Consider the following 24,173-nt stretch of genomic DNA (forward strand, 5'->3'; position numbering starts at 1 on the left):
AAGTAAAGAGCCTTTAAAACCACACACACTGAAATTCCATGCTTTCAGACAACCCAAGAAGTCCTGGGAGCAAACTTCCTTACAACCAAAGCTTACTCAACTTAAAAAAAAAAATAATTTCTACATTGGGATTATGGGGGTTCCCAGGGCAAACTTGGGTATGGCAAGTCTTTCCATCTATTCTCAAATGCTTTGACATCATGTTAGGGATGGAGGGCAGTGGCTGTGTCCTGGACCTAAAACTCACGTTGTTTCTATCCATGGTACTGAGAGAGTGAAAAGACAGACTTCACAAATCTAGTTCTGGATCTATGGCCGGCCAGTGTGACTCTGAGCAAACTGGTTAATCTTCAAAAAAGATAAGGATCGTACCCTGAAATTGGTCTCTGGAATATAGATAGCTTATATTTATGAATAAATTGAATATGATAGAAAAATACCAAGTTCTAACAACAGAAATAAGCACAGTTGCCTAGTTTCATTAACAAAATGAACAAGGTATATGTGTGTGTGTGTATATGTGTGTATGTATGTGTGTGTCAGTTTAGCCGAACCCCACCTCATGCCTGCTGTTTCCTTAGTAATTTTCCATCCACTGACCCCTACTCTGATCTTTGGCTGTGGATCTCCTCTGCCCCTGCTGTATTCAGAACCGAGCCCAAGTCTATGCTGAGGTCTTTTTCCTCTATCGCAACAGTCCTGAATAAAATCTACTTTTTACCTCTCTAACGACTGTCCAGCTGTTTTGTTTTTTTTTGACAATATGTTTGTGTTGTGTTGTGTGTGTGGCCACACTTTTAATTTCCAGCAACTGCTTATCAGAATAAAAGATTTTTATCCTATTGTATTTTAAAATTACTATCCTGTACTAAAATGAGCAACAGAAGCCAATGAACCTCTCAGAAAATTTAGCAGAGAATCATCTAGACACTGAAACATTTAATCTCAATATTTACATATATACGTTGACTTCTACAGTATGAAAAATGTAACCTATTTCTGAAAAAGCGATCTGAAACCTTGCCTTTGTGCTATAAAAAGAGAGAGAGAGAGAGAGAGAGAGAGAGAGAGAGAGACACACACACACACACACACACACACTCAGGAAATATTACTGGAAAAGTGGGAAAGTTTCTGTAATTTCCCAGGATGGATCACGAAGTCATTGTGGGCCTCATACCTCCCTTTTGTTCAGCCTTCCCTACCGTGAATATCTGAATATCGCACTCAGTTGACTGTATACAAATGTTTAGACCATTTCATTAAAGGGCTGGAGGGGAGGCCTGTGTACAAAAGGAAACAAGGGAGATCCCCTCTGTGACTGGGGAGGCCACTTAAGTCAGTGGGAAGTTAATTGGCTTTGACTAAGGAGGGAGGGATTTGCTCCATCCCAGCGAGAGAGACATTTTTACAGATGCTGCAGTATGATGTGTACCTGTATTCTTAAATTTGAATAATTTAGAGGGAAAATACTTCTCACTCTGCTTTCTTTTGATCCATCATATACAGGGGATGTTCTAACAGGATGGCCTATCTGTCAGAACTTTAGAGACTTTGGGGGCTGAGGGAATGCTACAGAAAACCATCCCACCCCATGTGAGCAAGGATCAAAACAGCGGCATTCATTCTTTCTCTTTTGTTCTGCCATAAAAACAAAACAAACAAATAAACAGAAAAATAGCTAGGCTCACTACCATTTTCTTGGGCCCCATAACTTGAAAGGATGAGCCTCAAAACCTATGCCTAAGATTACAATAGAATCATGGGATACTTGCTTCTTTGAAAAATTTGATAGCACAAGGCAATGATAACAGACAGAATTTGCGGGTCTCATCCATTGTGGGCCAGCTACATTAGGATTATAGTTTTATTATAAGTAACACATGGTCAGATACTTTCTTGTGACTGAGCGAATGACATGATTATTAGTTAACAATCCACACCGGCAAATAATTGAACAGTTTTGCAGACATGCCCATGACATATTCACAAATAGGTGAAGAAACAGAATCTGAGAGAAGCCTTGTGGTAAACAAAGAAAACAAATACAAAACTGGGTGAACTATCCTGGTCACCAGTGTCTTCCAAGAAAGACACTGCCCAGCGTGGTGACCAAAAAAAGTGTTCACGAAATGAATCAACAAATGATTAAAGCTAAAAAAAAAAAATGCATTGGGAAAAAATACTGGAAGGATAGTGTCCTGTGCTACGGTGTTTTTCGGTCCCTTTTGATTTTTTTTTTTGGTATAGATTTTCTCCAATAAGCGTATCCTTCTTTTATAATTTGAAAAAAATAAATACAAAAACAACCAAGGTCCTTGTTTTCTAATTTGGATTTCCACATCTGAAAACCGTGAGGTCTGTTTTCCTATTACTGGCAATTACTTTCATATTTTACCCCGTGAAAGAATAGTGAATTGTAAGGGGGAAAAAAAAATATGCCCTTTCTCTTGGAAAGCTTAACTAAGCAAGGTAAGATAGAACATAACAGAAAAACTACAACCGGGCTTAACAGCCTAATAGGAGCGGATAAGTAAACCAGAGAAATCTGTCCAGAGCGCAGACGATGACAATGCTTCATTAGGTTAGTGATGCGCCCTGCCATTTACTTCATTATCATTACACAATAAAAACTGGAAGGGCTGATGAAAGCTGTAGGCTAGCTAATATTTTTTCTGTGCATTAATTTGTATTCATTCATTTCATCACTCAGGCATTATCACCACATGCTCATCAATCACGGGCGCTTTTGTATGAGGCTGATTGAGGTTCAGGGCAAACTCGTGGCAAATAAAAGACTCCTGAAGTTCACCGAGTCTTAAAAAATCTTTGCAAATAGTACTGACTTGTACTTAAAGTGAAAGAATCTTATCAATCACAAAAGCCGAGGGATTCAAAAGCCAGGAGCCCCATCAGCTGAAATGCCCTTGGGGAGAGAGTGTGTAGGCGGCTTCAGCAGGGGTCTGGGGCTCAAGACCTTAATGAAAGATGTTAGAGGTAGAGAACCTGTCATTTGTATAATATGCTCTATTTACATCGGTATAGAAGTTTTTAGAAACCCTTTCAACAGCAATAATCACTTTGACCTCTGTAACTAACCTTTCAAGCAAATAGGGGAGAGTACATCATCCCCCACTTACAAAAGGGGAAAATCGAGGACCCCAGGGATCCAGTGACTTACCCAGCTTTACACTGTTTGCTGGCAGGCAACTGAGGCAGGCCTGGAACTGGGTTCGATCTCCCTTTGATATGCCACACTGCCTTTATACGCCCCGCTGGGACTGAACCAGTGGAATGCTCGCGCCCGCGGCAATGAGCTACTCTAAGTGTCATTGGCATCAGGTGAACAGGGCCCGGAACTGATTCGACTTGATGTGTATGTACATGGGCAAGTAATTTTCTGTTAGATATCATCATCATTAGCTTTCAACGATGACATTTTTCGTCCCTTTAGCCCAGAAAAGCCGACGGAGAAGCTGTTCAGGTAGTTCTGATCCAAATTTCACAGATCCAGGAGGCTTGGTTTCTCCATCTAAGGTTCAGCAAAGCATACAAATCACTGGCTGTGGCGGCGCGCGAGAGGCTGCCGACCCTTTCGAGGTTTGCTGGCCACCGTGGGTTGTTCTGTTCAGACTGTCATCTGGCGGCTGCAGCTTTCAAGCAATTGCCCGTGGCCACTTAGTGACAGTATCGGGAAAGTTAAGCTGGGATTGTTCCCAACTCCTAATTTACCTTTCAATAAAAATCGAAAGTTAAAAAGAAAACTAGCTTGGCTGAAGCTTCTAAGTGTTTTTGAAAGACACAGCTGGGGCAGGTGGGTGTGGAGGAAACCACCTGACCGAGAACTTCAATTAGCTGGAGATGCTGGGGGAGGACTTGGAGACGAACCGCGGAGCTGGTTTCAGGGGGCGAAGGAGCTCAGAGCTTTAAGAGAGGGAAGTGGACAATTTGGCCTTATCTGCTTCCCTTTTACGGATGTTCGGACAAGAAAGACCCTGCGATCTCTGCCCTTTCCTCCTCCGTGTGTTTTCTTCATTCTCCTTTGACAGTACATCTTAAACCCCGGAGCCATCAATATAAACATTCAGGACTTCGTAATGTCAGGAAATTCGTTTTTCCACACGTGGCTGCTTAGGACACTAATTTAATTTTTAATCCTATAGGTTGCTTCTTGGTTCTAAAAATTATTTCTTATTCAAAGAACTTTATAAGAACTATAATCAAAAGAAAAAAAAAAAAAAGGAAGTGGGCGAGACACCTCCCCACACGCCACCACTCTAGCTTTCACTCTCCCTCCATTAGAGTCTTCACTTCGGAGACTTTTTGAAAAGCAGTTTTCCACCAAAGATGTCGAAGGTTTCACGGCACTGGGCTTCAGCACTACAATCACGAAGAAGTGGCCGGCTTCGGCAGGGTGATTACGACTTTAAACGCGCGCGAACGCCACCAGAAGGATCCCAGAAATCCTCAGCTGGCAAACGTGCAGCCACCTCCCCACCCCACAGCACGGTATGTTCTCCCACCTCCCACGGCTTATTCAAAATTTCTTGACATTGAAAATTAGCTCGGCTCCTTATAATTTAAGCAAGACTTAATTTAAACAAATGGTTCAGTTACCATCTGGAAAAGGCCTGGCAGAGAGTTGAGAAAACCCTGCAAAATGTTTCGTCTGTTTTACGCTACATTTTCCTAATATTTTGCTTTATGTGTCTCTTTATAGTTAGTAGTTATTACTGGGGCTTCATCTTTCTCTTTGCCCACTCTCACCTGTTCAGTTCGAATTTCTGTCCTCCTCTCTCCAGTTTCTCCCTCTCTCAGTCTATTTCTTCCTTTCCGATGAATTAGTTGTGTAGTATGCAGCAGACCCTCATAGGCGCATTAAGGAAGTTTCCTGAAGGAGGTGTTGTTTACCTGTTTTCATCCATTCGGGGCAGCAGAAAATTAGTAGATAGGTAGGGGAGGTACAAAGTGATGACTTAGAATGAAAAATGAAATCACAACCGATTACAAATTTTAAAAAGCCGACAGATGGCAAAAGGCAGCACAAGCTAATTAAACAAGTGGGACTACATCAAGGTAAAAAGTTTCTGTACAGCAAAGGAAACCTTTAACCAAATGAAAAGGCAACCTCCTGAATGGGAGAAAACATTTGCAAATCATGTATCTGATAATATCCAAAATATATTTAAGAACTCATACAACTCAACAGCAGAAAAACAAACATTCCAATTAAAAAATGGGGAGAGGATCTGAATAGACATTTTTCCAAAGAAGCATATAGATGGCCAACGGGTACGTGAAAGGTGCTCAACATCACTCATCATCAGGGATGTTCAAGTAGAAACCACAATGACGAACCACCTCACACCTGTCAGAATGGCTATCATCAAAAGGACAAGAAACGACGTGTTGGTGAGGCTGTGGAGCAAAGGGAACCCTTGGGCATTGTTGGTGGGAGATTAAACTGGTGAAGCTGCCATGGAGAATAGTATGGAGATTCCTCGAAAAATTGAAAATAGAACTACCCTAGGATCCAGCAATTCCACTTCTGGGTACTTATCTAAAGGAACCAAAACTACTAATTCAAAAAGATATCTGCACCTCCATTTTCATTGCAGCCAAGACATGGAAATACCCTAAGTGTCCTTTGATAGATAAACGGAGAAAATGTGATATATATATATATATATATATGGAATCTTATTCAGCTGTAAAAAAGAAGGATGTCTTGCCATTTGTGACATGTGGATAGACCTTGAGGCCATTATGCTATGTGAAATAAGTCAGAGAATGACTAATATCGTATGATCTCACTTATATGTGGAATCCAAAAAAGAAGAAAAACCCTGAGCTCATGGATAGCAGAGGACAGACTGATGGTTGTCAGAGGCAGAGGCGAAGGGGTGAGGAGTGGGTGAAATGGGTGAATGTACAAAATCCCAGTTATAAAATAAATATGTCCTGGGGACATGATGCGCAGCGTGGTGATGACAGTTAACAATGCTATACTGTATATCTGAAAGCTGCTAAAAGAGTAGATATTACAAATTATCATCACCAGAAAAAATTGTAACTATGTGGTGATGGATATTAGCTAGACCTATTGTGGTCATCATTTTGCAGTATGTACCTAAATTGAATCATTATGTTACATAACTGAAACTAATATGTTATTTGTCAATTGTATCTCAATAAAAAATTAGTAAAAAACCAACAAACATCACAAATATCACAAAAATCTAGAGACATAGGATTATATACATAATTTATATGTAATTATAATAAATACATGTAGTATATTAGGTGACTGACCAGCCCACCATTATTTTTTCTTACATTTTTGGCTTCATACTTTTTATATGTTAATGATTTTTGTAATATCAAATAGAAATAACTTGTTCTCAATGTCATGAAGATTTTTAAGATTGCCAAATTTAGAAAAACCTCTATCAGGTTTTGTTTCAGGTATGTCTTAAGGTTTTAAGGTAGTTATATTTTAAATATTATAAATTGAAGACACTTATGAACCAGTTTGTCATAAATGTCCTTGTTGTGGTGGCCCATTATGATTTTTTAAATTGATTTCCAACAGGATGTGACTTCTGCTTTGACCCAGCATCAGTGAGAACTAAATCTTTTACTTACAATATTAAAGTTCCAATGATTACACAAGTTTTACACAGACTAGCTTCTGGCTCTGCACATTTCAACCCTATTTCTCCTTCATTATGTACATGCTTTGGTGTTGGGCACCTTTGTTTCACAATGCCAGGTGGGGAAGCACCGTAGCCCATAGGTATGTTCATGTAAACCCTTCACATGCTGGGACAATTAGTGTAACTTAATATAAGTTATTTCTACATGAAATAATAAGGAACCAAATAAATGTATCCCATGAAATCCAAACCAAATGTATCTGCAATTCACCTTTCTCTTAGCTGGATCCCCAAAATGACCATTGTCACCTCCAATGCCATCACATGTAAAAAGTCATTAGGAGAAAAGCCGAAGAGGAAAAAGAGTAGTTTTAACTAATCACAATTGAGATATTTTATTTTTTAAATTTTACTAAAACATGTGACATCTGAACACATTCCTAGGTCAGGCCTATGACCTCAAAAGACATTGTACAGATATGTACCTCTGAACTTTCCGTCAGCTATATTCACTTCACTATAAATCTGCCTCTGCTATGGAAAAAGTTTAACTTGGGTTTTGTTTTTTCAGATACAGAAAAAAAGCCTTAATAATGACAGAAACTTTATTCTGCAATGAGAACTAAATTCAATTGCTCCTATACATGTGCATAGATAAAAATCATAACTTTCGTATAGTGGTTGTCGACGCAGGGGCAGCTACTGAGTCACATTTCAGGCTGGTAGACGGTGAGAGGCATACGGTGGCCGTGAGAGAGAGGGTGGCTATTGGACCAAAGAACTGGGGATGCAGAGCTAAGCAGGCCGGATCACTTCAGTTCAGACCCCAGGAAATTCCAGCCTTGCTTCCGGGCTCCCAACATTACCCAAGATGGTGAGATAACCACCACCTGATCGGTGGCAAGTAACTTCTTTCGAAACATAAACAACCAACCCAGTAATGAAAACAGCAACCTCCCTTCCTGTTCCAAAAACTTACTGACACATCGAAGTGAAATAGAACATTGCTGAGCTTTCTCCCACTCTAATTTCCCTTAAGAAACAACATCCAAGACTTGAACATGATTCACAAATTACTTCATAAATATTTCATTCACAAGTATTTGTCGAATGCCAGCAATGACGATTTAGCAGCGCACGGGGCAAAGTTCTCGTCCCCTGTGGCCATTATACTCTAGTTGGTGAGACCCTAAAATGGGAATAAAAGAAGAAAGAGCTGAGTGGGCAGTGGAGAATGGTAGAAGATGTGGCGGGAGAGGTACCCTGGGTCATAGCCACTAGAACCCCGAGTGCCACAGTTAGTATTTTGGATTTTATTCTAATCCATTGGAAGGTTTGAGTGGCAATATCCGATTGACAGCGCTTGAAAGGCTCACTCTGGCTGCGGTGCGGAGAATAGACTGTAGGGGGCGCGCGGAGGCAGGGAGTTTGGGGGCTGCCCAATAAACGAGAGCTGAAGGTGGGTGGCTTGGTTTAGGGCTGTTGCTATAAATTTGCCTTTGTGCATCAGTACAAAGGACTAAAAACTTACTGAGACACGAAAATGACCAGTGTTTGACCAAATCTGGACTCCAAACCCCTGCTGAGTTTGCAGGTAACCTCCAAGTTAAATCTCTAGTGCATTTTCCGTGTCCGGCTCCAAAGAACTTGCATATCACCATATCTGGGATCAGACTGACAGACCAAGAGCTCAGCTTCCCTTACCCATTTACACAAACTGCACAGAATGACAACGCTGTTGTGGCCTGGCTTACTCGGGGTGGAGTCAACATTCTGCCCGGGCCACTCGGAGCAAGTTCCTTAACCTCAGACAGTCCGTTCCGCAGTGTGAAGAGACTGATGCCACCAAGTTGTGGGAGACACAAGGGAGACAAGGGGTTTGGCGCAGCAGCAGGTGTTTGATAGTAATCGGACCCAAAACGCAGTCACAAAAGTGGTGAAAATGGTCATTTTCTGTCTGCCCCTTGAAGGTAAAATTACTTACGTAATTTTCTAATTAGTCAGTGAAACATCTTTTAAAATCTATTTCAAAACCTTCAGGAAACTGATTTAATCTGCCTCTTTTATTTAGTGTTTTCCAGGCAGACACCGCACTAATTGCGACGCCAGAGGCCCTTGTTAAAAATGCATATTCCTGAACAGTGTCCCATTAGTTCCAAACAAGAAACTCAAGTGAGGGCCGGGATCTGCATTTAAAGCTCCCCAAGGGGTACTGCTGCCTTTCGAGAACCATCTGCCTTTGGCCCCAGGTAAGACCAGGGAGAAGGGGCCATAGGACCCCACTGGACAAGGAAGAGCTTGATTCAGGTCTCAGCTCTGCTTTCCAAAAAAAAAAAAAGGCGCCTTCTGCATAAGTCTCAGCCACTGAAGGAAAAAATTTTTCATCTTGGGGAACAGTTTTAGTCCGTTTGGGACCTGCGGTTATTTACAGATCGGTTTAGTGTCCCCTCCCCCTGTCTCCCCACGCCAAGTCGGGAGGTGCACTGCTCGCTAGCACTCACTTTCCCGACCACAGTGACACCTGCCGAGGTGACGTGGTATGTGCAACGCGCTGCGATGATGCTCCGGGGAGAGCGTCCCGGCAGCGCGCGGGGCAGGAGCACCGCACTGAGCCAGGGGCGCAGGCCCCTGGCGCAGCTGTTGACCATCCGCCAGCGGCTGCTGCCCCAGAGCGCCCTGGGGGAATTTTTCGGAGTGGTGCCCTGCTGGCCCCCGGCTGGCTAGAGAGACCCTGAAGGAAGACCGGGTATCTTTCAGGCAATCAAAGGACCAGCGGCCTCCGGCCGGTTAGTGTTGCAGTTAGAGTTAAATGAGCCCCACAGAAGGAAAGATGCGGCCCTATTGTCCTAGAGAGAAAACACTTAATCCGTTCGACCATCCCCCGCAGAGCTGGCCCTGGAGCCAGGGCTTCCGCCGTTTCTGTGTGTCTGCGGCCAGCCGGGTCCATCCCATCCCTCAAATAGTATTTCAGCAGAAGAACCCAAAAATCTAGGTAGAGTGGGGAACTTCCCGGGGAACAACTGCTCAAGGCAGATAAAAAGGGGACAGAGAGGGAGGAAAGGGAAAGAGACCAAGAGAGCTTTCCTGGATTGGTTTAGCCCTACAGGAGGAGGGCGGTGGGACAGGAAGGGCAGCTTGCTGGTGAGTAGGAATCCTAGCCCACCACACTTCCCCACCCCACACACACCCACTCCACCTTCCTCTCCTCCTTCCTAAGGGGCAAACCCTGGGGCACTGCCTGGAGGCAGAGGACTTAATTTTTGAGGTCTCCCTCACTCAGGCGTCTTAGCTCCGGCTGCTATATATAACAAATACCATAGTCACTGGGTGAATTAAATAAGATATTTGTTCCTCACAATTCTGGAGCCTGGGAAGTCAGAGATTAGTGGGTCAGCATGGTAGGCCCTGGCGGGGTCCTCTTCCTGGTTTGCAGACTGATGTCTTCCTGCTGGGCGATCACATGACAGGGAAGCGAGCCCTCTCTATCTTTTAGGAGCACTAATCCCATCTGTGAGGGCTGTACCCTCTACAGCTCTGATGTAACTCTCCTCATCGCTCACGTTCTCTGTGGAGGCCTCAGTTGCCTTCCATGAATTGTCCCAGCCTTTTTAGGCTTAAGCATCCCTGCCACAGGGACCAAAGGCCATCACCGATCCCCTGACCTACTCAGATTCTCCAAAATGGCCTCTCTGTGCGTGTAAGGCTCATTAGAGCACCTGAAATGGAAGTAAATGAGGCAGAATAGAGGGTTCCATTTCCTCGACTCCCACGGTGTAGTTACCCGGCCGCTGGTTAGGCAGGGCCACCTTGGAACAGGAGCCCAACCTCTGTAAGCAAGTCACTTCTTTCACCTCTATTTGTCCACCAGAGAGCAGAAAGGAGCCAGACTATCTCAAACTTCTGTGCATGTTACCTGAGGAATCAAGGACCCACTTCTTTCTTGCCAGCCCCATCATGTATCCTGCCAGGCACTGGGGGTTAGAAGCCCATTTTGTAAAAGCCAGGTTTAGCAAGGGAGGGGGTATTACGCAATCCCCAGGGCCCTTTTCCATTTCAAAGACTGCCGCTTCTCTCAAATCACTGCGGAGGTAGAGATCACCTGAGGGACAGTGTGTCTCCCCGCAGCAGCAACAGCCCCATGACAGGTGCTCAGTGTCCAAGGGAATCACCCAGCAGGCTGGGCTGACTTCTGCTGCTGCCCTAGGACCTGTGCAGTTTCATGGCAAGTTGGGGGAGTTAACTGGGCTCCAATAATACTGTAGTGTCACAAGTGTGACCCTCAGGCTAGCTGTCAGCGGACTTCAGTAGTTACAGCGAATGGCCTTCTGCTCTAGCAGGAAGCTAGCATTCCGACCAGCTGCAGAGTTTAAATTAAAACTCCCTGCCCACATCCCGCCCGATTCTCAAATGGCTTCCTTTTCCTCCAGGCAGTAAGAAATATAAGGGGCACTAATCTTGGGGTAGCAAAAGACGCTGCTGTGTGAGCTCGTGCAATTATGAAACTTTGCTGAATTTGGGGGCTTTGATTTTTCTTCTTTAAAATGGATTTAATAATACCTCTTTGTCTTTTCTCATGAGGCTATGACATTCAAGGAGATTGTGTGTGTGAAGGGGTTTATAAACAACAGAGAATGATACCCATGTAAGCACTACACAGTAGAGAAATTGATAATGGCCAGCAGCGTTTGTTGACCTTGGAAGGATGGGTTTGCACATCTTTAAAGAATACAGATGAAGTTCCACAGGAAAAGTAGCAGATCGAATAAGGGCAAAGTGAGGTGAATTAACATTCGATGGACAGGGATTTATTATACCTCATTTCGTTTAATCCACTCAAAAAATCAAGTGAGAGGGAAGTAATTAACCCCATGTGAAACCAGAGGTTCGCAGACTTCCTCAGGTCGGTGCTCCTATGCGTCAGTAACCCCAGGGAAAGGAAATACCCAACGGCTCTACTGATTACGTGGTCAGGTTCAACCACGTTAATTCGTAGAGCTCTCCCAGCAACTGAGCGCCTGTGGGGTCCTGCACAGCCTCTCAGACTTTGGTGTCAGACAGGGCTCTAGCTCATTTCTCATTCTACCCTGCTTTTCACCAAGTACGAGTATTTTACCCCAGCTGAATCCCAGCTTCTCATTGATGTGGCCTCAAAACGAATGTAGTGATTTAATGATGAAGCTGAACTCTCTCAAGCTGGTGGGTCACGCAGTGCTGAACAGCTGTTGCTCTGCTTCCCTTGGAATTTAAAAATATCCCAGAGATCTTCCTGCGAGGCACCCAGGGTGCCTCAGCTCACCGTTTGGGAACTGAGGTGGTAAACTAATGCTCAAAGGCATGAAGTCACTTTGAGCCAGAGCTTTTCAAATTTTAACAAGTACAGAAATCACCTGGGGATCTTGTTATAAGGTGGATTCTATTCAGTTTGCCTGGGCTGGGGCCTGAGATGCTCCTGAGTACGAGGGATGAGGCCTCAAGTACAGCAGTCAGGAGAAGGGGGGCCATCAGCATACACCCCAGTCAAGGTCTCCAAAGCCCACGCTCTTTCCCAAGACCATACTGCTTCCCATATAATTAAAACTGTAGAAAATGTAAAATATTGTATTAGTGGCCTTCGGTTTCCAGTTCGACACGTAAGGAAGCTTGGAAGCTGTTTGTCTCATCCACAGAATAACAAAGAATGCTGAGCAAAACGAAAATCGACAGCTCTTCTCAGATCCATCAGAGAACTGAGGCCACAGAACAAGACACTGCCTCCCGCCAAACTGGAGCGACCGCAGGTAGATACAGAGAATCACAACTCACCTGAGCAGAATCATGGGCGCAGAAACCTCCGTGGAACTCAGTGCCGGGTGGAAAAGGCTACGCGTCATCGAGTAGTTGACGGAGGCTCAGTGCAGACAAGTTTGGGAGGTAAAACTCCAGGGAGCTCCCACCCTTCCTGAGGGGTACCTCCAGGACACTGCCGGGTTCTCACAGCGATGATTCCCAGCTGGAATAAAATTCCCCTCCTGCTTCGCAAAGGGGGAAGGAAAAATGGCCACTATTAACCCAGAGCAGTCTGGCCTTCTTAACAAGCCTGCCCTCCAGAGCAACTGTTTTATCAGCCTCACCTGCTGGGGTTTTACCAGCATCTACTCAACCTGGGGGAGGGGAGATTCCCACCTCAGCCCCTTCTGGCCTCCCTGTCTCACCTAAGGGGTGAAATAAAAAAGTGAAGTAAAACTGAGCAGCTCTCGTGAAGGTCACAGCCCCGGGGCACAGGCCCACTAACAGACTGTGACCTAATCATAGGACTACGGACGGCTGTCACCTTCCACATCACTGGTGCTCTCGGGGAACGGCTGAGGCAATTGTGCACCTCCGAAATGCTGTAGGCTCTGGGGAAATCCACAGATGACGGGGGAGGCAAAAACAGGACAAAGAGGTGTTCGGCCTCTAACACCGACAGCCACAGCAAACAGTAAACAACGTGCAGACCCCTGGCCAGAGAAACATAACCTCTCACGCTAATGGCCCATTTCCCTCAGTTCCTTTTACCCCAAGCAGCAGGTCCAGCTCGCAACAAAAAACTGATAAGGTGTTCTAAAAGACAAAACCCCCCATCTGAAGAGCCTCCAAGCCCCTGGCTCAGGCCCCATCGTTCCACTGGACATCGCTGACAAAACACAAATTCAAAACTAAAATTTTCAGAATTTCAAGATGGAAGCCGCAGAGCATTGCACTGCAAGCAGGTGCCCTTCTGGGCACGTTTGTGCAGCCACCCACACACCAGATTCAAGTCTTGTCGGCGGGCATGATTTCGCGGCTGCTCATGGCTGCTCTTTGCTTCAAATCTTGCTCAGGAACTAATTTCTAGTAAGGGCAGAGTTTTGAGCAATTGATCTTACTTTATCGATTTCGTTTTCCTTTAAATCATAATAATATTCCTGGGACCACCTAAAACTCAGTTGGCGCTTGGTAGCCCATGTGTTTTGCCACTGGATGTATGCCCTGGGCTAGGGGGCAAAATGATCGCCTGCCTGCAGGAGAAAGAGCCCTGATTTCTGTGTATGCGCCTGCCACGCTCCTTCACACAGGCGGGGATGTCTACTCGATGTGCTCAGCTGTTTTCAGGAGAAAATAGTATGTTTAAAATTCCGCACATCATCTGCAGAAGCGATTCAATTGAGTTACCCTCTCATAAGATATTTACTTAAAGCAAATCAAAGTAATTCACTAAGACAAACAATCTAACACAGGCAACATTATCTCATTGCAAAAAGGACTTTCTTCAACATCGCTGATAAATGCTCGTGTCAATGAGAACATAAGATAATTCAGTAGAAACTCCACAAAGCCCTAGTCCCCACTGGGTTCTCCTGGCAGCCATCAGAATCTAGATGCCCACAGTAGTCCACGTAGCGTGTTGGAAGTAGCAGAGGATTAGTTGCAAAAGGGATTCATGCATGGTGGCTGACTAATAATGCAACATGATTGCAATGAAAGAAAAGAAATTGGCATCTGTAATCCTAAGTATCTTTTTGAGAGTGGTTCCTAGAAAAATGAAAGACCCTTTCATTCTGCCAAGTTACAAAATGGATTTCGATACGCAGTTTGGCCTGGAGCTCAACTCTGGGGATGGTGACAGAAGAGAGCTGAAATTAGGAAAATTTCATTCTGCTTCCAAGAGGGATGCAGTAGAGGAACTGAGTGGGAAGATGGAGGCTGGATTATGGAAAAATGGCCAAGGGATTTTTTTTTTTTTTAATACAGGGATGTCTTGAATTCGGCGTTAAATTGTATGTGTTGCTATAGTAACAGGATGGTGTGGAATGTCGATTGAGATCTAGCATCATCTTACCTAATTTCAGTGACCCTATTTCAAATAAGATCACGTTCTGAGGTACAGGGCAGTCTGGCTCTGAGTTAAGCAGTGATAACTGGAATTGTGTCTGGTCTGGGACTCCTGAGTGAAGGTTTTGCAATTTTGCAAGACAAAAGCAGCTTGCGAGCACGTCAGCCACTAGATGGCGCTCCAGGCTCACATTGATCCTGTGGAATTTCAGTGCAACCAGAACCTGACTGGCTTCCGGGGCTGGCTTATCCTCTAGGCACCCGCAGGCTGGCATTGCCCAAGCACTGCCCCCCACCCCGATACTTTAAGAGACCCAGGAAAGTATTTTAATTTATTTTAAAATCTGAAGGAAAAAAAAGGAATATAATACTCCCGGATTATATACGTCTTTATACTAATGCAGTTGGAAAATATGCATCTATATATGTAATATATGTGTTTACTATGTGTAAAATACTTATACACACACACAAAGACACATATTTTTTAATGAAGTAAGGAGCCCATGAAAGCAAAGTGTCTAGGGCCCATGAAAGTCCCAATAGGGCCCTGACTGTTTCTCTGGATCACATTTGGAGTGTGGATTGAAAATGTCGGTGGAACTTAATGCACTTCTCAGGGAGCATCTCTCCTTGTGGGCATCTTTCAAGATGCATGCATTTAACTCCATAAGTTCCATTTTCATTCACAGTTCCTCTTTATTTCATCTCCTAAACATCTCTCCAATCTGTCACCTTCCCTGTATACCCACGCTGCTACTTTAGTCCAGGCTACTGGTACCTTTCTCTTGGACTTTTACGACAGCCTCCTACCAATCTCTGCTTCCAGCACCTTCTATAGGCAGCCAGAGGCATTTTCCAAAAAATCAGATCTGATCATGTCTGTTTTTACTTTAATCCAAAACCTTCCATGACTCTCCACTGTGCTCTCTCAAGTTGGAGGGCGGGAGGATTTACTCAGGGAAGAAGGCAAGATAGTTTGCTGGAGCACAGAGAGAAAACAGAACTTCCATCTATATTTACCTTTAATCTGATCCTTTAAACATTTCTGGTTTGTGTATGCTTTATTTATGCAATATATGTGCATTCTTTATACACATGTACGTATATTGGGAAAGGTATGGGTTTTCGATGTTTTTTTTTCACCAGAAGGATGCCTCATCGAAGGTGTCTAGAGATCTTAAAAATGATGTCCAAGCCTTTTAAAATCACACATAAAGCCTTTCCTATACAAATCGAACCTACCTTTAGCATCTTACCTGTTTAGTTCTAGCCACACAGGACATCCCACAGAGCTCTAAGCTCTTAAGATTTTGTCGATTTACAAACATTTCATGCGCAGGATGCACCTCTCTAGTCATCACCGCTCACCTGATAAAATCCTCCGTTCCCTGCGGTACCCAGCCCCAGGGCTCTTGCTCTCTGCTGCCTCCTCTGGCTCCTCTGAGCAGTCCTGCTCTCCGTGTGGGGCCGTAGTGGTGCCATACTCATTTGTTTACATTTCCCCCCCTTTACGGTATTGAGTGTGGGTATGGGTGTTTGTGCCTGTGCACAGGCAGGCACAGGAAGCTCACACTTCTAGAATAGCTATTAGATGCCCTTTCTATGTGTCATTTCAACTCCTCTCTCATTTAGGTGACCACCTTGTCCTGATTTGCCTGGAACTTTCTAGGTTTTAGCTCTGAAATTCCTGTGTCCCAGGAAACTCCTCAGTCTCAGGCAAACCGGGATGGTCGGTGACTCTATACGATAACCCCATCAGATGATGAGAAAACTAAGGCTCAGAGAAGTTATAGAAACTTAGCTAAACACACAAGCCAATTAGTGCTAGGACCTGGTTGTGTCCCTCAGAAAACCAGTGTCTTTCCATCATAGCATGCTGCCTGTTCATGGCAGGGACCACGTCTTCCTCCACTTTGCATCTTCATGCCTGTCATGATTCCTGCATATACCAAATATTTGTTGGGCGAGTGAATGAATGAATCTCCAACAGAGAATCAAAACAGTCATTACATGGCGACATAGTGAGCTAACCAAGCCGTGTCTCTTCCCTCCCTATGATTCTGCATACACAGAATGTTAGAAAACTGGGCTCAGAGAGGATATGCGACCCGACCAAGGTCACCCGTCCATAAGATGGAGCAGAGAACAGACTCAGAGTTCCTGATTCAAACTCCAGGGATCTTTCAAAGAGAGCATGGACTGAAATAAACAGCAAGGCAGAGGAACTAGTGAGCTATTCTTTTAACATCTAAAGGAAGACACTAAGCAGTTCTGAATTGTCAGGATTTTCACTATTAAAAAAAAAAAAATCCTAAGATTGGGACCTTTTCTTAAAATATTTATTAAAACAAGCCTCTCAGAAAAGAGTGCCCTCCATACCAGGAAGGCGTAGTACAGAAGCATGAAATGCGGTTAAGTGTCACATTTATTGTCCAGGGGGGAGCCTTTTTTCTTGTCAATCCTCCCCACTCTCACCCAGAACAATCAAGCCTTGGGTCCAAACCAACCTGGCATCTCCAAAATGGAAGGACTGTTTGGGGACCAAGTGACCAGGCCACTGCCAGCCAGAGGAAGGGGCAATGCCCCACGCCCACCACTTCGGCCGCTCTGAAACGCCCGTTTATCTCCATTTCCTACGAGCGTGTCTTGGCTTCCAGGCTACGCTTGTGCTTTGTCCCAGGCCTGGACTGACCTCTGACTCTGAGGGGAAGCTCTGCCCCAGGGCGAATGGGAATTTCAATGCACTACAGAAAGCATGGGTTCCTCTAGGACCACTGGCTGATCCCAGCATCTTGACTCTGGCCTTTCCAGAGAAGGGTAGCCTCACACCCCGCCCCTCCTCACCCCTCCAAAGAACAAACGTAGCCCAGAGGCAACCATGGGGCCAATACCAGGGACTGAAGGATGAAAAGCTGATGACTTTTCCTTCTTTTCTTTCTGGATCTGCCATCGAGGCTCTTCCATGGGAAAGATGGGACGGAAGAAAATGAAGCTTTGTCTTTGCATTCCGCCCCCGCCCCACCCCCACCCCCACCCCCACCCCCAGCCGTCAGGCTGCAGGCTGCCCACTGAGACTACCCCTGGGAATGTTCCAGATGCTTATAAATAGCTGGGGAAGCAGGGTGGCTCAGCCACTGTGACAGGGAAATTCTTAGCCCTCGTGGGATCTGTGAGCTGCCAAAGTGATTAGCCCTGGGGTGACAGTGCCGAGGTGAAAGGTGAGCAGAGGACCCGGATTCTCAGCACCCCCAGTCAGCGAGAATGTTGTTTCTGAGCACTGCCTAGCTAATGTCCCCCACGGTCTCCTAGGAACTGGAAACGGCGTTCTGGAGCTTTGAGGAAGAGTGTGACAGTGGTGGCCCGGGGACCCCTGGACTGATTGCTACTGGCACAGACCTTGGGAGGGTTTACCTGGAACCTGCCCTGAGAACGTGAACTTGGATTCACCTTAGCGATGAGTGCTCAGGAATGTGTTGAAATTGCTACCAGCTCCTTGGAGAAGCAGACACGGGGACACTGGGAGGGACCAAGAGGGACCTCCCTCCCCTTGCCCCAGCTCCTGGAGGTCCTCACCCGTTATCAGGCAGGGTCGTAGGTTAGCTCCACCCTCATGGGGACTGGAAGCCAGCAGAGGGAGCTCAGTCCTGGTTTGCACGCGGCCGAGTCTCCTGCTACTGCAGCATCTCTGTAGTCAATTGTGTCCTTTACCTTGGTCTGTGACAGTTACCTTAGCTCTTCCGACCACAGGAGTACGTCGTGCCATGTGCCTGGTTTTGTGATGAACGCTGACAAATTGGGTGAAAAAGACAGCCTTTTCCCTGAGGCGTCATCTAATCCAGTCGGGGGTGAAGGTGAGGCCCGGCAGTGGCCGCCCGTGACTTAATTGAAGAGGGGTAAAGCCGAGGGGCCATAGACATCCCTCAGAGGAGCATCCGAGGTGGTAGAGGGGCTGGGGCAGCTTTCCTGGAGGTGCTGAGACCGGGGCACGAGGGAGAGTCACTTAATGAAGAGCAGAGGAGAGATGCGGGCAAGGGCAGCCCACATCCACAGCTCAGTGAGCAGGGTCTGGGACGCTAGTTCACCATTGCAGCCCTACGTTTGTCACAGCGCCTCCTAGTGGATGGAGGACCTGCTCAATAATCGCTTGTTGAAACATCACCACAAAGGCCCGGGAGGGCACCCGAAAGGTTTGGCTCAGCTGGTGTGGGGCCAACGTGTGTGTCTCTGGGGAGTGGGGTGAGGGTGGGGAGTTGTACCCAGAGGAAAGGCTGGGGGAGGAAGCGGGGGTCAGATCGGCGTGCCTGGGAAGTCATGTTTGGGGATTTCACTCTATTCTGAGGGCCATGCCAGGGGACTGGGGAGAAGTGAGGACTTGCCTGATCCATCCTATCCTGTCTCTGCCGGTCCTCTTCCCCTTAGGAGACGACAGACTACAGACCCTGCGTGATGCCTTCAAGCACTAACATTCTCTAGTTTAGCTCCTTTCTTACACCCTAGGTGTCTGTTTTTTAAAAAAACAAAACAAAACCCCAAAACAAAACCCTCCGCATTGTACTACAAAAACAGAGAACAACAGCCCACTGGACGGTGGCCTGGCACCGCAAAGCGACCACGCCATGGCCTGTCACTCCGCTGCCAACTTTCGACAGTGCCCCATTGTGCCCTGCGGTTTAACTGGGGTCCTCGGGAACAGGCATTGCTGACTTCAGTTCTGCACAGGATGTGAATTCACCACAGCCCACCAGATGTCGCTCATGACTCACATTTTGGTCACTGTGGCAGAGGCGTCTTTCTGTCAACAAATTATTCCTTAAGCGTCCACTGTGCGCCATGTGCTGGGCTGGGCACTTTGTAGATGAAAAATTCCTCCCTTCCGATTGCTCTGAGGATAAAAGAAGGTTATTTCCCATGAAGGATAAAGTTTGTCTTTGGCTGTGCAATAGCAAAATTGAATTGAAAATCTGTAACCACTTTAAAAAGCCCGTTTCGAGGGCCTATTACTGCATGCGTCGTAGACGTATTGCATTGCGTCTTGGCTAACTGCAGCCTCCAGAATCTGCGATGACAAGATTGTAACTCATATTTATGAGTTTATTCTGGGAAGAAAAGCCTGAATGAGAAGGCAGCCACTAAATGAATCTGCGAAGTCAAAGTCGAAGGCGTGGTTGATGCAGGAAGTGTCAAGAGCCACAGTCGGTGGCCCAAGATGACCCGCTGCTCAACGGGGTGATATGTGTTTGGTGAAATTTAGAAGGTTCTGTTCTGGGAATGCTTGCTTGGAACATGGACCTGGAGCCTTGAAGGGTCATTATTGAGCTTTAATCAACTCAAAGCACATACTCATTGCCTACAATGCCTCAGCTTTCACCTTTGACCCTGGTGAGTGCAAGATGGGGGTGGGGTTTAAGCTGGAGTATATCTAGTATACGAAGCTAGATCTGCTGTAAAGAAACAACTATGGGCTCCAGTCCATGTCTAGTGGACATCTCAAACGGAACACATCCCAGAGCGAGCTCTCAATGTTCCTTTTCAAACCTGCTACTTCCATGGTCTTTCTCCTAACAATTGGTTGCAATTCCATCATTCCAGTTTCTCGAGCCAAAATCCTAGCGTTAACCTCAACTCCTCTCTTTGCCCACATTCGATCCATCAGCAAATGCTGTCAAATCTACCTTCCAGATAGATCGAGAACTGTTCTACATCACCAACCCCTGCCACCAACGAGCAGAAATCGACATGGTTATCTTGCTTGGATTATACCAAAAGCTTCCTAACTGATGGCTCTGCTTCCATCTGTGCCCCTCTTTGGTCAGTTGAAAGATCAGCAGCCAGAGGGATCTTGTTGAAACACAAATTGGATCCTATCACTCTTTGCTTGAAATCTTCCAGTGGTTTCTCCTCTGAGTTAGAGGAAACATCCAGGTTCTGTGTGGCCTGGTCATGTTACCTCTGGCTTCTGGCCTCGCCAGGCTCCTTGTTGGTCCTTAAAACCCTTAGGATCTTTGCACTTGCTCTTCTCTCTGCCTGCGGTGCTTGTCCCTCAGATATTTGCATGGTTGGCTCCCAGTGTCATGCAAGTATGTGGGGATTCAAGAGGAGATCTCATATTTGTATCTCACTAAATTTAGCCTGTGCGGAGGACTCTTGCGGGCGTTGTCTAATTTCCTCAACAGCCCTGTGGCGCGGATGCTGCTGATTGACTTGTTAGACAATTGAGAGGCTAAGGGCAAGAGAAGTAACTTGCCCACCATAGAGTAGAAATGTGGTGTGCAAATCACCTGGCGTGCATCCAGTCTTCTCCTTCTCCTTCTCCTTCTCCTTCTTCTTCATCATCATCATCATCATCATCATCATCATCATCATCATCATCATCATCATCGTTATCATTTGAGTACTCACTATGTACCAGGAATTGTACTAAGCACTGTACATGTGTTTTCTCATGTTATTTCTCATAGACCTTTTGAGGGAGTTGGGATTTTTAACCCTTGTTTTATGAGGTGCAGAAATAACGAATAACATCGAGGTGGAAACTGTTGCCGGTTCTCCTAACTTTTAAACGTCTGAGCCTGTTTTGAACCTGGCAGTCTGGCTGCAGAGGTGGCACTGCTGATCCTGTTCCTCACCCCATCACCTCAGCGCCCCCGGGTGGGTGGGCGGCAAGACAATGAAGGGCGGTGACCCAAAGAGTAAAGGGCGGGAGCTGCTGCAGGAATTCAGACAGAGATAAGGGGGTTCAGTGTGGGGTCACCCCAGAGGGCTTGGGAGTGGCCGAGCTTGGCTTCGGTGGTCCTGGGCACGCTGTATCCACAGTGCGAAAAAGAGACTGGCCAGACCTGAGTGCTGGGTCCAGGCCAGGAGCCTGGGTGAGAGGCATGGGGGAGGGGCGGGGCAGATGGCTGGAGCTGGAAGTGCAGTGACCGCGGGGTGCGGCTTACTCTTACTGTGCACCCCCTTCACCTTCGGGAGGCGGGAGCTTAATTAATACTCAGAAGCGGGCGCCGCAGCGTTGATCCCAGGGCCTTTATTCGGTTGTTTATTGCAGGCATTCGCCCCTGGCAGGACTGTGGAGTCAGCACTGGGCACAGGACAGGAAGGGGCCAGGCGCTCCTTTCCGACTTCCACCCACTGCCTTTTCCCTTCCAGCCTGAGGCCCAGCCCAGGTCAACTGAATACAAAGGAGCATGCACAGTTCTTATTTCCCACAGCTGCCAAGTCACTTCCTTCGACAAAACAAAAGTAATGAGCTCTAGCAATTACAGATCTGCACCAGCTTTCCTCACAGCCAGGGCCTGGAAGGACCTCAGAGGTCTCCTGGTCCAGCCCTCATCTGATGCACAAATTGCTAGTTGGTTTGAGGTCTGGTTGCACATCTCTAGGGGGGAAGAGCTCACCATACTCAAGGCAATTCTGGTGGCTTGGGCTACTCCAGTGAGGCCTCCACCAGCCCCAGCTATCAGTGTATCCTTATCAGTCTAGCTTCAAGATTTAATACCTTGCAAGCAGCAAATAAACCTCACGTATACTTACTTCGCAAATGTTTGGTGCACGTTGTTTTCAATAGGCATTTTCATTAGCAAGAATCAATCTCTTTACCTTTATAATACCACTTTAAAGGGGGTCCCAAATTATTAGTGTCCTGGGGACATCCGCCTGAACCCTGTGGCCCTGAGCAGATATGTAGAGGCCAGAATGTGAAGAACTTGTGTGCAGGGGAGGTTTAGGTCTACAGCCTGAGAGGTGCTGGGAAAAACACGATCAGATTTGTGTTTTAGGGAAAAAAAATTTTTTTTGAGAACCGTTTGGAGATTATCTGGGGGGAAATTTAGCCAAGAGGGAGGGAGACTAGGTAGAAAGAAGGCTACTGAAGTGACTGAAGTAACGGGCAGCAAGGCTCGTGGGGCAGGCTCTGGGGGATGGCGGGGCTCGTGGGGCAGGCTCTGGGGGATGGCGGGGCTCGTGGGGCAGGCTCTGGGGGATGGCGTGGCTGGGAGGGACTTGATGGGCAGGTGGTGTTGGGAGGGGCAACGAGACTGTTCCCGTGGTTCAGGCTTGGCTGGGTGGCGACATCACTCACCCTGGGAGACTGGAGAAACGAGCCTTCGCTGTCAGGAGACATCAGAGAACCGCTCACGCTGCACGACGTGGGGACCGCTCGCCGCTGCCTCAAGTCTCCCGTGTGGCCGATGGCGGCTGATGCTTCGGTCTCTCCGCGGTGGTGGTGTTTTATTTTTTTATTTTTTTGGTCGTCGTCGTTATTTTGCTTTGTTTCGTTAGTGTCCGAATTCCCAGAATAAGTGTCTATTACAGGGGTTTTCTCAGAATGCCATTATTTTCATTCGAGTTCAAACTAAACGTTCCAGACTTGAACCACACACAGACACCTTGGGAACCTCCGAAAGTCTGTGAGCAGGAATGCAGCCGGAAGGAGAGGAGGGCTCGACACCACTTCCATGGCAGCGTCTCGGGCACACGGGGCTCCATGCTGGGGTGGCCTGCGGGTCTGCGCCCTAGAGTGGAAGGGCCATATGAGGAGGGCCAGGAAGGTCCTTCACCTCCAGGCTCGAGCAATAGATTCAGAAGGTGGCTGCACAGCTTACTGTGGCGCTACCCTGGTGAGGAGTGAAGTGACCTTTTGGTGGAAATGCCCCAAAAACTGACCACAGGGAACCCTAACCCGGTCCCCGGAAGACCCTCGAGCCCAAGGAAAGAGACACATAGTTAGGAGCCACAGTAGGGCCGTGGAGTAGGCTCACTCCAACCGAGCAAACACCAAATCACCGTAAGGAAACAAAATCAAGAGCTGTGACTTGACTGGCTCTAAGTGTGGCTGGAGCAGGGACCTCGGCTCGGGTCCCCAGGAGCACAGTGGACACAGGAGCCTGGCCCGCGCATAGCCTTGGGACCCAGCACTTCTGCAGGTGTCTGTCCTGCTCCTTAGGGGCATCCCGGGAGCGAGCTGCTTCTGTGAGGGGAGACATTCGTGCTGCCTTCAGGACCAGGAATACTGTACCAAAGACGAGCACGTCTAAAGCTTTAGGAACCTCGTTTGTTTAAGTGGATGGAAGACAAACACGCAAGGGGATCGCTGTGAATCCAGGGAGACCTGAGAGAGCCGGACCAGATGGGGAGCTCAGTCCCTGAACTTTGTAGTTAGCTCACTGGGGCCAACAGTTTGGGGTTTGAAAATACGAACAAGAACCAGCTTCTGAGGAGGTGGGAGCCTTCGTCTTCCCCTTCCCAGGACTGGCAACCCCAACGAAGAGAACCCCCACATATTCTGAGCGTAGGGGATCCCCCTTTCTTCCCCTGTTCCCTTCCAAAGCGGGGGCCTCAGGCTTCCTCTCCTGCAGGGCCCAGGCCCGCCCCACGGATGCAGTGGCCATGGGACGAGGACAAGCAGTGAAGCTCAGCGGTCCTCCTCGCCCTGCTCCCCAGTGTCTTAGAGGCAATAACCCCTCGGCTCTCCCTTCCCATTTTCCCTGGTTTCACAGAAATGCCACTTCCTGGGGATGAAGAGCCCAAGAAAATCACCTTATGGCCTTTACCTTTTCGCATGTAGAGACAAGCCCTTGGGATGGCTGTGGGACGTTGGATAGTTTCTTCCATTAGGTATTATGCAAAGCCAATACGATTGCCCACATGTGGGCTGAGGGAAAGGGCAGTTTATCAAGAAAAAAG

The sequence above is a fragment of the Rousettus aegyptiacus genome, unplaced genomic scaffold, assembly GCF_014176215.1.
Source record: "Rousettus aegyptiacus isolate mRouAeg1 unplaced genomic scaffold, mRouAeg1.p scaffold_m13_p_13, whole genome shotgun sequence".
NCBI lineage: Eukaryota > Metazoa > Chordata > Mammalia > Chiroptera > Pteropodidae > Rousettus > Rousettus aegyptiacus.